Raw genomic sequence first — 14017 nt, forward strand, 5'->3', positions numbered from 1 at the left:
ACACATGGGAGGGCTCCTACACTTGTCTCTCTCTCAATGTGACTTCCTTGTACACATCAATCCCGCATGAAGTTGGACTCACGGCATTAGGGCATTTTTTAGCACATAACACATTTTTTAACTTATATCATCTACGGGCCCAGTTTATCTTGGATTGTACGCAATTCTGCTTGGAACACAACTACTTTAAGCATCTTGGGGGTTACTATCTCCAGGTGCATGGCACTGCCATGGGTGCTTCCTTTGCACCTTGTTATGCCAATCTCAACATGGGTTGGTGGGAGGAGTCATGCATCTCGAGAAGTAACCCCCTTGCTTCTAAGATTGTCTTCTATGGAAGATATATTGATGATGTAAACGTTATATGGGATGGTCCTCCCTCTTCCATTTCCCCTTTTGTCCAGTACTGTAGCAACAATAAACCAACAACTTCTGTTACTAAGTCAGAGGTCAAGTTCATTACCCAGTATCATAATCAACACAAAAAGATGGAACACATCATTGGATGCCACTGGGGTATTCTTTTACAGGACCCGAAGTTGGCTCCGGTTTTGCCAGAGAGACCAAGGGTCATCTATCGCAAAGCTAGAAGTGTGAAAAATACAGTGGCCCCAAGTAGGATTCCTCACTGTACTACTTCAGCCAATGCAATCTGACGGGTATGTTTCAGTGTAAAAAAATCTGATGTAAAATGTGCCGATTCTTCCAGCACTGCCAGAAGAGTTTTAAAGATAATGCAGGTAAAAGCTATCATATCAAGCAATTCTACAGTTGCTCAACAGAATTTGTTATATATTGTTTGACTTGCCCCTGTGGCCTCCTATATGTAGGCCGCACTATTCGGGCAGCAAGGGCCCGATTCGGGCAACATCGGAGACTTATTGAAAAGGGATCAGATGAACACAGCGTCCCTAGGCACTTCCTTCATGTCCATAAAAAAACAATGGAAGGGTTAAAAGTCTGGGTGTTGGAATCTATCCCTCCTTGTGACTCCCAGGCTGAAAGGTTCCAGAGGTTATGCCGTAGGAAAACCTACTGGATCTTTACCTTGAATTCACTGGCACCTGGGGGTTTGAGCAAAGAGATAGAAGTCAACACAATTCTATGATACCTAAAACTATATTCGCAACTAACAGTATATCTCCTCTTCCCACTTTTCTTCTTTTTTTTTTACCTCCGCGTTCTATCCTTTACTGCCCCACCTCCCTTTTTTTTACCTACTGCCCCCTCCTCATAGTCTGTCTATATATCCAACGCCCTTTAGATATGCTGATAGGAATTAGTACCTGGTATGTATCTCGATAAATTTATAATTTGTATTTTTTAGTGTAATTAATCATGTAGTGATCATAATAGGTTATCTTATTTGAAGTCACCTTTTAGATAGTTATTATTTGATTTTTTTACCATTTATTATAAAATACTGTCATAGATGTGTTACTGTGCAGCCGTTCATTCAGATCAGATGAAATTTTTTATAATTTTTAAGGATTTTTTATAATCATTCCCATTTTCCTTTATTCTATTTAATATACTTTTTAGCTCGTTGCCCGCTGTGCTATAGGTACACTTGTGCCATGCTATGACAGCTATACATGCTGGAGATTGGATTACAGCTAAAAAAGTTAGCCAGTATAGCCCTGTTGATTGGACGACTGGCCATGCCCAGTCTCTGTACTGATTGGGTGTTTTTGTTTTATTCTGTCCTGACATTATAGGGGGGCGGGTTTGCCTGAAGAAGGAGGCGGCGCCTTGGAAACGCGTTGCGGTCCGCCACGTCCTGATTTGGTCTCTTGCTAGCTCTGTGAGAGCAGGTGTGAGAGCTGGAGACGCTGCTGGTTATATAGTTCAATATGGCAGGTCTGTGCTTATCCCCACAGTGGTCTTCTCATCCCTTGTGATGGCTGACTGCTTAATTGGTAATCCACATCCACCCTGTGTGCAGCTTGCAAGATACTTTTCTGTAAATGTATCTTAATAAAGTGCTTTTACTATCACACTGACCCAGGGGCCCTCTTTCTGCTGTTTTTGTTTAACAGAAGTCGGTAGTTAGACTTCTGTTGAATGGTCTTTCTGGAAAACCAGCATTTAATCAGCCACTGCAGCCAATCTGTTCATTCTGACAGGGAGGAGTCCCCACTGTAAGAATATAAAAAGGTAGTGTGGGAGATCCCTGCAACCACATCACTTGTGTGGATGCAGGGATCTACATGTATACCCAGCTTAAAAGTGTAACTATAGACAAAACTTTTTTTCATTTTGGACAAAATAAGGAGGGGGGGGGGGGGGGGTGGTATTAAAGCTTGTTAGGTTTTTTTTGCCATCTGTGTCCCATAGGGGAGATTTTCCATCACTTCCTGCCCCATAGCCAAAACTGGAATTGAGAGCAAATCTCTCCAAAGTGAGGGAATCCCGGGGTGTCATAGAGAAGGCGGAGCACCCAAATGGGAGCACAGAAAGTAATAAAAACTGACAGGTGTTCTAATCTCTAAACTAAAAAAAAAAAAAAGTTTTGCCTTTAGTTACATTTTAACCCCCCTGGCGGTATTCCCAAGTGCGGCTCGGGGTGAGATTTCAGTACCATTAGCGGTAACCCCGAGCCACACTCGGGATCGCAACACTGGATCTTGGGGGGTGTAACTGGCGGCAAATTCAAATAGTATAAAGCACAAACACACTGATAAATTGTAATCCTGTTGGATTACATTACTAAATAAAATAAAATTGACCTTAGTTTGCCCCCTAGTGCTTTATCCAGTGCCCATGCCTGCAGTTTTACTGTACTTTCTGTCTGGAAACTGCAGAGTGACCATGGCTTCAAAAAAGCGCGCCTCTACCTTTAAAAGTGGCATATGACCTGCTGGAAAACAGTGACAGGGATACAGAATCACTTGCAGAATTGAGTGATAGCGATTCGTGGGGAAGTTCGTCATCAGGCACAGAAAGCGATTTCAGCAATGATCCTGAGACTGTACCCAGTGATGTGCGGACTTGGTGCTCGAATGACTGCGGTACGGAGCATGCAGCACCCCCAAGATTCCTATTTACTGGAGCACCCAGTAGCAAAGTGGAGGTTGAAGATGACAACCCCTTGGCATACCTTCAACTCTTTTTGACTGATGAGGTTATCGAAAAATTTGTTATGGAGACAAATCGGTACCAGGAGCAACAAGCTGCAACGCATCAGAGGTTTGCAAGGAGCAGAAAGTGGGAACCAGTGACCAAACAGGACATCTGAAAGTTTCTGGGCCTCATAATTCTTCAGGGAGTGGTGGGGAAACCCCTGCAGAAGTGGTATTGGACAACCAACAAATTACTAGCCACTCCTTTTTTGGCACGGTCATGTCAGAGTACAAATTTTTCTCTGATAATGAAATATTTGCACTTTCAAAATAATGAAGAATTTTATGAGACTTCTCATCCAGCACCAAAACTTAAAAAAGATTTGGGAGGTATATCAAATTATTCAGAAAAATTTCCAGCAGACCTATGTACCAGATAGAGACATCAGTATCGACGAAAGTCTAATGAACTACAAAGGAAGACTCAGCTGGATACAGTATATCGCGTCTAAGAGAGCACGATTTGGCATAAAATCATTCATGCTCTGTGAATCCAGCACTGGTTACATATGGGATTTGGTCCTTTACACCGGGAAAGGAACCAAATTCAACGAAAGATTTAGTAATTATGGAATGGCAACCGATTCCGTTCTTACTTTGATTGAGCCATTGCTGAATCAGGGCTACTGTGTAACCACAGATGATTTTTACACTTCTCCAGAACTCTATGAGTTCCTTCTACAGCACAAGATGGATGTATATGGGACCGTTATAGCTAACCGGCGTGACATGCCGCCAACCTTTGGCAATAAAAAGCTCAAGGCAGGAGAAATAGTTGCCTGGCAGAAAGGCAAAATGGTGACACTGAGATGGAGCAACAAAAAGATGTGTGCCTAATGAGTACTATTCACAACACCTCTACCGTCATGGTACACACAAAAGGTGGAAAAGACGTAATGAAACCACAAGTCGTGATGGACTACAACAACACCATGGGAGGTGTTGACAGAGCTGACCAGGCCATGACTTTTTATCCAGCCATGAGAAAGCAACATAAAAAATTTTACAAAAAATCTTCAGGCATCTCCTTGAACAGTGCCTGTGGAATGCCTTCATTCTTCTAAAAAAAAAAAAAAGGGTGGTTCATGCGGACTTTGTTTGGAAAGTTGCCGAACTTATATTTCTCAAGCACCAAACACCAATGACTGTAAATAGATCTGGAAGTCGTGCTGCTGGCGTTGTGAACCCGGAACGCCTGACTGATCATCACTTTATAGACCACATTCCACCAATGGAAAAGAAGTCAGCACCTACAATGATGTGTGTGGTTTGTTGCTCTAAGATGACCACACTGGAAGGAAAATCAGAAAAGAAACCAGGTTCTACTGTCCAGACTGTGACTTCGGACTTTGTGCTGTACCATGTTTTAAAATTTTCCATACCCGGGACCTTTACTGAAGCAATATGACTACTAATATTGCAACCTTGTTTGGCCAAAAAAAATGTCAGTGTTTTTAATTATATTATTTACTAAAATGTATTGAATAAAAAGTATTATTATTATTATATTATTATTTGTTATTATTTATAGTTATTTATTAAATTATAATTTATAATTTTGTGTTTCAAACTTTATCAGACCCGAGATGTCTACTAGACTCTGGTTTGGACAGATTTAAGTGAGTTATTCCTAAGAATTACAGGCCTACAATATAAAACACCAAATTTCCATGCAAAATAATGGTACCGCTTTCAGCACCTAAAATCTGAAATAATCATACCGCCAGGGAGGTTAAAGCAATGTTTGGGTTGAAGTGCCTTTTGGTTTAGGGCAATTCTAGGTTAAAATCACTTTACTACTTAGCTACAAAGTAGTAAATATTGGGTATAACTGATCACTGATCAGTGAAAACACTCCATCAACAAAGTAAAGTAAAGATGTGAAACAAGAATAAAGATTAGCAGACATCCCAAGCTGCAAAAGCTAATTTCAGGGAGGTGGCAAACTCATTCCAGGGAGGTGGCAAACTCATTTCAGGGAGGTGGAGCTTCTTGCCCGCAATCCACCCACCCCCTCACAGCAAAATATTTTTTAAATCACTTTTTTAATATTTTTTCACAGTGCTTCTTGGGAAGGGGGTGGGGGTGGGTGGTATGTGGCAGTGGACAGGTGTCAGTAGTTTTTTTTATTTTTAATATTTTTTTTTACAATTGAATTTGTTTTTAATTTTTTTTTCACAATGCTTTTTGTGGGAGGGGGTTGGGGCAGTAGACAGTGTTGGTAGGGCAGGGGAGAGTGGTGTTTTTTTTACACTTTTTCATTTTTTAGAATCTTTTTACAATAATTATTTTAATATTTTTTGGGGGACTTTGGTGAGATATCAGGGGTCTAAACAGACCCCTGACATCTCCCCTTTGAGACAGACAAAGGGACTGAGGACACATCCCCCGGTCCCTTTCTCAGCACTAAAGATGAATGAACAGGAGACAGAGGCTGACAGATCCTTTTTTTACTAGTTAGGAGCAATGCTGCAGACTGCAGTAATATTTCTGGCACACTCCACATACACAGAAGCTTGTATGACCATTCTTGTCTCATCAACCATTCCTAAAGCTGGCAGACTTTAGTCTAACATATTACTATATTCAAACACAAACAGTGTGCATGCCAATGTAAACCAACAAGGAGGAGTCAGGAATATTACCAGAAATACCTGATGGTTTGCTTGTTTGTTTGAATATTGCAGATATATTGTTAAAGGAACGTGACCCAACAATCAATCTCTGCTGTCCTGGCCACTACTTTAGTACAAGGACATGCTTATTGGCACACCTGTAGATGAAACACCTGTAAAGTATTTCCTATGATTGTCTGGATTCAATGTGGTCTTCTTAGCTCTTCTATAAAGCTGTTTATTTTATTTATTTCAGGTACTTACATAGCGCCGTCAATTTACACAGCGCTTTACATACATATTGTACATTCACATTAGTCCCTACCTTCAAGGAGCTTACAACCTAACGTCCCTAACACACATTTATACATATACTAGGGCCAATTTAGACAGGAGCCAATTAACTTACCAGCATGTATTTAGAGTGTTTATGAAGTTAAAGATCCCCTCTAGGATCGCTAAATCAGGGGTCGTATGGTCAAGAGCAAGTTTGGCCAAATCCACCTGGTGTGGTTTTTCAAGAGCTTTGATGTACTTGAGTGCTACAGTGTTCCTACATTTTTGATGAGGAGCTAAATGTAATTTTTTTTTTATTGTGTTTATCAAAATTTGCAGGTCATTTACCAGACTGCAATAAGGTGTAAACAGAACCAGATTTACAGATATTATGCAAGCCTTCTCCACCCACATCCACACTAGGTACACTCCTACAAGGAGCCAGATTTCAGTTGTGTGGACCCCCAGAGGAGAACTTTACAGTGTTGCTTTGTGATCTCAAATGTTGGGGAGTTACAGCCTTTGATATAAGATTAATAGATTTCATGAAATAATGAAATAATGAAATTTCATGAAAAACTAGCTATCCTGTAGTTCTGTCACCTTTGGCCAGCCACCACAGCTGCTCTCCACATTTTCAGATCAAGCCACCCAATGCCATTGCCAAATGAGTATACTGTATTATGCAATATTAATATTTTTAGCTCATTGTGCATATAGCTAATGGTGTGTGCACTTACCTTCATTTCAACATGGAAGTATGCAGATTTACTATTATACACACATATTTTGCTTTACAGGCTAGCTTGTCTTTCACTTGACCTCAGGCAGGGTTAATAAGAAAGAGCAAGATATTTAAAAGAAAACCTGAATTCAGCTACACCCACAATTACACCATGCCCATCATAGTCAGCATTTTTTTTAAAAAATGTGGCAACCCAAGCTATTATTGTTGGTTCAGTGCAGGGAGTGGGTATGACTATTTTCCAGTAACCATAAGGGAGGCTTTATGGGTTATATTTGGAGGACTCTCAGAACACATCTGAGGCCAGTTGTTTTTTTTTTTCATTTTCTTTTTTCCATCACAAGTCTTCTTTAAGCATGCATGTTAATAAACTGCATCACCACATATGATACATCAAGGAAGTTATCATTACATAACCTGCAAAGATAAACTGAAACTTTACAGTCATGCAAAACACTTATGCTCCAGCATGCAAATGTATATATTAGTGTAGGAAATCGGCAAACAGTAAATATCAGGCTGCAAATCTCAATGCACTTGTATGACATTCTGAAAACAATGGAGTTGTTCTGTTTGTAGAGGGAAGGTTTGTCTTTCCTGGGTGGCTGCCTATTTTTTCAGAGTACAGAGAATGTTGATATTTGGCCACACCTGTCTCCTCCCAACATTCTCCCTGTGTTCACAGACTGCGCTCTGGCCACCGTGCTCGGATAATTGCTCACAAGAAACCACACTAACACATGAGAAATCAATGATACTGTGACTTAAGTGTTTTATTGACGCCTGAGCTGTACAAACATGTAATACTGTAAGAATCCTTCTTCCCATTTTCTTTTATTATAAGATTAATACAAACATGGTAATCTTTAGTCATACAGAAGTCATGTTGTACAGTCCATATGTTAAATCAAGTGTGACTCTGCAGCCTAAATGACTCTCCGTTTGGGGACAAAGATTCCACCTGTCTGGTATTTCACCAACATGGCTAGTAAAAGTTTAATTCTAATGAAACTGCTTAGGCTTTAAACATCAAATTACAGGAATTTTCTACATTACCCAAAATTAATCCATCCTTCCCAATCCTCTTCTTAGTTAAATAATAGGGATGTAATTTCAAACAAAACTCAGCTTTCTTGCTGTGAGAAATCATAAAATAGACACCCACAATTTGATTAAATTTCCTCTGGATAGTGGTGGACAGGCAACCTGAACTGACAGATATTATGGCTGTTATGTCATCATGTTTGCTAGGTACAGGTAAATAAGCCCTCCCAGACCTGCAATAAATCATTTAGTACAAAGGTGTAACTAGAGCTATCAGGACCCCTGGTGCAAGAAGCCATAAAGGGCCCCCCTGATCCCCAGCTGGAGCCCCTCCCCTACAGTGGTGGAATGCCAGGGCCCGGTCACAAGTGCGACCTTGGCGACCCTGGTAGTTCTGACATTGGTGTCAGTATTTTTTTTTTTTTTTAATTTTACCATTTCATTTATTAATGTATTTATTTTTTATTTCATTTTTTTATTGTTTTTTACAATTTTTAAGAGGCCTGTTGGGGGGCTTTGGTGAAATATCAGGGGTCTAAACAGACCTCTGATGTTTCACCTTTGGGACAGAGAAAGGAGATTGTGGACACAGCCCTCAATCTTCATCTCTAAAGCCTCAGCTGTGCAGAATGAAAGGGATATCTCTTTACAGAGCGTTTCCCATTCAGTCATAAACTGAAGCATAGTAAACACAGTTTATATGCCTCAGTTATGAATGAACAGAGTCAGTCATCGGTACAGATCACTGACTCTATTCATTAAGATAAGGAAGGGGCCGGTAAATGACACATACAGTATACTGGCCCCTTCCCCGTTCTCCATCCTGACAGATTTCCTGCAGCAATCAGAGGGACAGGGGAGGTAGGAACCCAACAGTACTGCAGGGAATGAGGGGGGCTGGGGGAGTACACAGGAGCCTGGGGCAGCAGGGGTGGATAGAAGAGGTGGCGGGGCAACTGCCGAAAGGCTGAAAGAGAAAAAAGGTGTAAATCAGTTCCTCCATATGCTGCCCCTCCTATCCAGGTGTACAGGGGACTACACAGGCCCCCTGGAGCATGGGACCAGGTCCCAATTACGGTCCCTTGTGACACCTGTATGTATGTACGCCCCTGGATGAGTGGCAGTGCTGGGGGTTAGAATGATTGACAGTGCTGGGGGGGCAAATGGGATGAGTGACAGTGCTGGGGGAACAGGATCAGTGTCAGTGGTGGGGAGGGGAATGGGGTGAGTGGCAGTGCTGGTGGGGGGGGTTAGTGGCAGTGCTCGGGGAGTGTGATTGGTGGCAGTGCTGAAGGGTTGATGAGATCTGTGGCAATGGTGGGAAAAAGGATAAGTGGCAGTGCTGGGGGATGGGATGAGTGGCAGTCCTGGGGGGGTGGATGGCATCATTGGCAGTGGTGGTGGTGGGGATTGGGTTCGATGGTAGTACTGGGTGCCAGGATCAGTGGCACTTACTTGTTGTCAGTGTTCACTCGGTTCCCCCTGGAAAAGCTTGCTGTCTTTTGGCTCCCTTCGTTCCATGTGTCTCCACCGACACCTATTAGGGGATGGGGTCTTTTCACACAATGGCTGCGACATCCTCCAGCTCCTTCCCCTTTACTGTACTGGGTCAGCTGACTTGGTTTCTGCTTCCCGATGGCATACCCCATCATGTGCCTACAGCTGCAAATAAAATGGTTGGGCCCAGCGGAGAGACTATGTGGGCGGGCCACTGTGCTGGGCAGTGATAGTCATGACCTGAGCGTAACTAGAGGAGAAGTCAGTGGACCCCCCACAGTTGGGGAACACCAGGGCCCAATTGCAAATGCGGCGCTTGCGACCCCCTGTAGTTCTGGCACTGATTTATTAGTACATTTAATGGCTTTAGAGTAAGGAGATCTGGTGTGTTTAAGAGTTGGTAGAGAAGATGATATTCTAGATAACCACAGGTCCCTAGTGTACAGTGTGTCTTTTATGTTATTACTGCTGCATTTAGTCACCAATGGTACTGTGCCTATTTATAAAGAACAAAAGTTATTATGCAGGTGGGCAAATAAAGCATGCGTTCATGATTTTTTTAATTTGGAGTAAAGCTGGCCCATACATGGAAGGAAATTTCGATCCATGTATGAGCACCCTGGTTGTTTAGAAGTCGATCTACCAAACTACCAAATTGATTGCACCCCACCATATATTCTGACAGTGGGGAAGTCTCCCCGCTGTCAGAGCACAATAGCTCAATGGGGAGTGATTACACATCCATGAGTGTGTGGATGAGAGAATTGAATCATTTTTTTTTCTCATTCTACCCACTGATTCAACAAAACAAAAAAATGGGCAATTTATGGGCTGCTTTTTTTGTGTGGGATATTTACTCTGATTGCTGCTGTATGTAATTGTCCTGAGAGAAGCATATACTTCTAAGGTCTATTCCAGCCACTGCTAACGACTGTTCTTAGGATGTGTTTCTTGCCTTAGTGCCAATTTCACACTAAATTGAAGTTTTTATAGTGTATAAGGAAATCTGTATGTATTACTGGTATCCTTTGAATGTGCAACTTTTCACCATGGTATTGTCCTCCAAGAATAGTGTATAAATTTAGAGGTTGTGAAATTCCATAACATTACAGGGGCATCTAACTTCCTTCATATCCAAAGCTGGTCATACGCTAGTAGAATTTGGTTCCAAATTTTTTGTTAAAGAACGTTTGTTTACTTTTTCTAGTTGCTACTGGGGTCAAATCAACTTTAACTTTCAACCATGGTGACAAAAAAAATAGGAGAAGAATGGAAAATTTTTCTCAAACAAATTTCTTAAAGTATAAACAAGCAACAAATTTTTCTGCAATTAAGTGTGATAGACAAAATGGTCTCTGCTTCTGATGTTCTTTGCCACTGGAAAAATCCCAAGTCATCTGGTGTTCACTACTCCTTGCAGCCCTCCTCAGGCAGGGATAGTCCAAAACACTGCACAAAAAAAAATTTAAAAGACGGCGCACCATGCTAGTACATTATCCGAAGCATCATTTATTAAAAAAGGAAGAATAAGCAATTATTCACAAACATGAATTAATGCACATCACATATACCAGGAGAGATATCAACTTTTTTAGCTTTTTTAAGCAAAACTATACTCCCACTAAAGGTTATGGCTCGAAAACTCTCATAAACACCTAATAGCCACGTTTTTCAGCATTTTTTAGCTTTTTTTAGAGTTAGAGCATTTTTACAGCTGAAAAACTCCTCTGAAAACCCACTAGTTCTGGGGGTTTTTCCAGCCAGAAAACACCCCTGCCAAAAGTTCTAATAATAGCCTATGTGTGCATGGATACATAGAATAACATGCTGTGGAGTTTACTGGCTGCAGAAAAAAACACCTAAAGCCAAAAACAAAAACTGTAAAAACATCCAGCTTGCATGAGACCTAAGTCTGGGAAGAGGGTGGTGCTAAACTAGCAGATTTAGATGGGCTAAAACTTTATAAGCAGTCACAGCAGATTTTTTTTCCCCTTTTGGGATAAAAGTTTTACATAAATGAATAAAAGCTTTGTCTCAACCCTCTAACTGCTACTTTGTCTGGACATCCTGACCTATTAAAGTAAGTTGAAAAATAACAGACTTATTGGCTGGAACACCAGGTGAAAATAAAGGGAAAAAGTAAATAAATAAATAAATACAGCCACCGCATCTAAGAACTGGTAATCTGTGATTTAATTTTTTTTTTTTTTACATGAAATAAAAGGATTAAAAAAGGGGGGGGTTTGGGACTTTGAATGAGGTGAGTACACATGGCTATAAGAGTCAATATCAAAAACATGTTTTTATTGGTGAAACAAGGAACATGGTGAAACGACATGATACATACAGCAATGAATAAAATTGTCAATCAGATATTACAGACCATATATAGAAACAAACATTAATAGCAACCAGCCAACCAATATATGGTGTAGAACAAATCCTGGATGTAATAAAAACACTTAAAAACACATATTAGGTGATAAACTCAAGATAATGTAATAGGTAAAGGCGCCTGCAGGAGAATAAGTGCATCCAAATTAGTCTGACGCGTTTCGTGGATAATATCACTCTTCAGGGGCTGGTGCACACAAAACAAAGCATGAGTAGACTAGTATGATCCAATGTTATACCTCTCAACGAGAAACAGCACACCAAATCCCGGTCCCACGCAATTGACCAGACCTACACACATATGGAAATGCTGATTGCAAAATGAATGTAAAATGGGTAATTAAATAAGTCTGATACAGTCTGATGCAAACAATTGAAAAATAAAAAACAAAAAAACAAAACCGCCCTAGATCAAATGGGAACAAAATGATCACGGGCTCCCTCATTGCCAGTTACACACCTCCATCCCTACATTGATATGGACTAAAAAGGGGGGTCAATTGCGTGGGACCAGGATTTGGTGGGCTGTTCCTCTATTTGTCTTATGTCTGGGAGCTGCGACTCGTGGTGTGAGCGCCTCTCCCCATTTTTGCATCGGGTGATGTGGGAGATTGGGTGGGCTTGCCTCTACCGCAAATTGGCATAACACCTCCACTCCATGTGTGTGATGCCCCCACAGTGCTTCCTGGCGTTGTCGTGTTTTGAATTTTTCCATCTGGGTCACCATATGGAGGGGGGCGTCTCCAGCCTCTATGGTCAGCGGCTGCTGCTCGGGCGTGAACGTCTCTCTTCCCCTCTTGGTGCACCTGTGTGACGTTGGGAGGAGCCTGCGGGGTGTGCCGAGAGTACTTTACATCCCCACTCTGTGCTAGCCAGTCCTCATGGCAGCATCTTTCTATTTGGAATCCACTTTTCTACATCACTAGCAGGTAGTTACATGGTCATTCCTTTCTTGTTCATGCTCACAGACGCATATTTCCATCTTTCTTTAATTTTTGTCATTTATATCTGTTTCATGGTTTTCTTTTTTATCACTGATCTGCTCTTTCCTCCTCACGCACTATTTTCCTTTCCATTCACTCCTAGTATTTACAATATACCTAATATATTTTTAGACATGAAGCCTACCCACATCACTATCTGGACCTTTGTCTTTCCTCTTCTTGGGGATCATGTTTGTGCGCCCGGTCCTTCTTCTGCGGGTCCCTTCCACAGCTCCCGGTACAGACAATTTGGGCAGCCTCTGAGGCTCGATTCACATTAATGCCTTTTTTGATGCATTTTGCATTTTGCAGAAATGCAGGGAAATTTTTTAACATGGGTTCCTATGGAACATGTTCACATCAATGCATTTTTGTGCCTCTGCGTTTTTGGAAAGGGCCAGGGACTTTTTTTCCTGCAAAATGCAGCATTTTACATGCAATAGAATTCAATGGACCCGCATCCAAAATGCAAGTACCACGTTTTTACCGCGATTTTGCCGCGATTTGCGGTTTGGGTTTTTTATTATTTCTTTTTTTTTACACTGTATATAGCTGGTTGCTAAGGAGGGGGCTGGGAAGCTGGCCACCACATCCTTAACAACTGGTGAGTCATCAGCTGTCAGCTGGCTTCCCGCTCAATGTAATAAAAAAAAATGCCGTCATAAAAAAAATCGTGAAAAAAAACAGCCTGGGGGTCCCCCCCCCAGGTCCATACCAAGCCCTTGGGTCTAGTATGGATTCGGAGGGGACCCCCACACACCAAATTTTTTTTAAAAGTGGCGTGTGGGTCCCCCCAAAATCCATACCAGACCCTTATCCGAGCATGCAGCCCGGCAGGTCAGGAAAGGGAGGGGACGAGCGAGCGCCCCCCCCCGAACCATACCAGGCCGCATGCCCTCAACATGGGGGGATGGGTGCTTTGGGGCAGGGGGGGCTCTACGCCCCCCATGCCAAAGCACCCTTGCCCGGTGGTTGTCGGGGTCTGGGGGCTTATCAGAATCTGGAAGCCCCCTTTAAAATGGGGCCCCCAGATCCCGGCACCCCCATGTGAATGAGTATGGGGTACATTGTACCCCTACCCAGTCACTAAAAAAGTAGTATAGTGTTAAAAAAACAGTAGACAGTTTTTGACAAGTCTTTTATTAAAAATCTTCTTCTTCTCCGCTTCTTCCTCTGGTCTTCCTCCAGTCTTCCTCCATCTTCTCCTGCATCTTCATCCTCCGGTCTTCTCCTTCTCCCCCCTGCTTCTTCTTCAACTCTTCTTTGTCTGGTGTTCTTCTTCCTCTGCCGCCACTCTCGCCGATGACCCTCCTCCGATGCTGCATTCTGCTGATCTGTCGG

The sequence above is a fragment of the Aquarana catesbeiana genome, linkage group LG05 (assembly GCF_042186555.1).
Source record: "Aquarana catesbeiana isolate 2022-GZ linkage group LG05, ASM4218655v1, whole genome shotgun sequence".
Taxonomy (NCBI): Eukaryota; Metazoa; Chordata; class Amphibia; order Anura; family Ranidae; genus Aquarana; species Aquarana catesbeiana.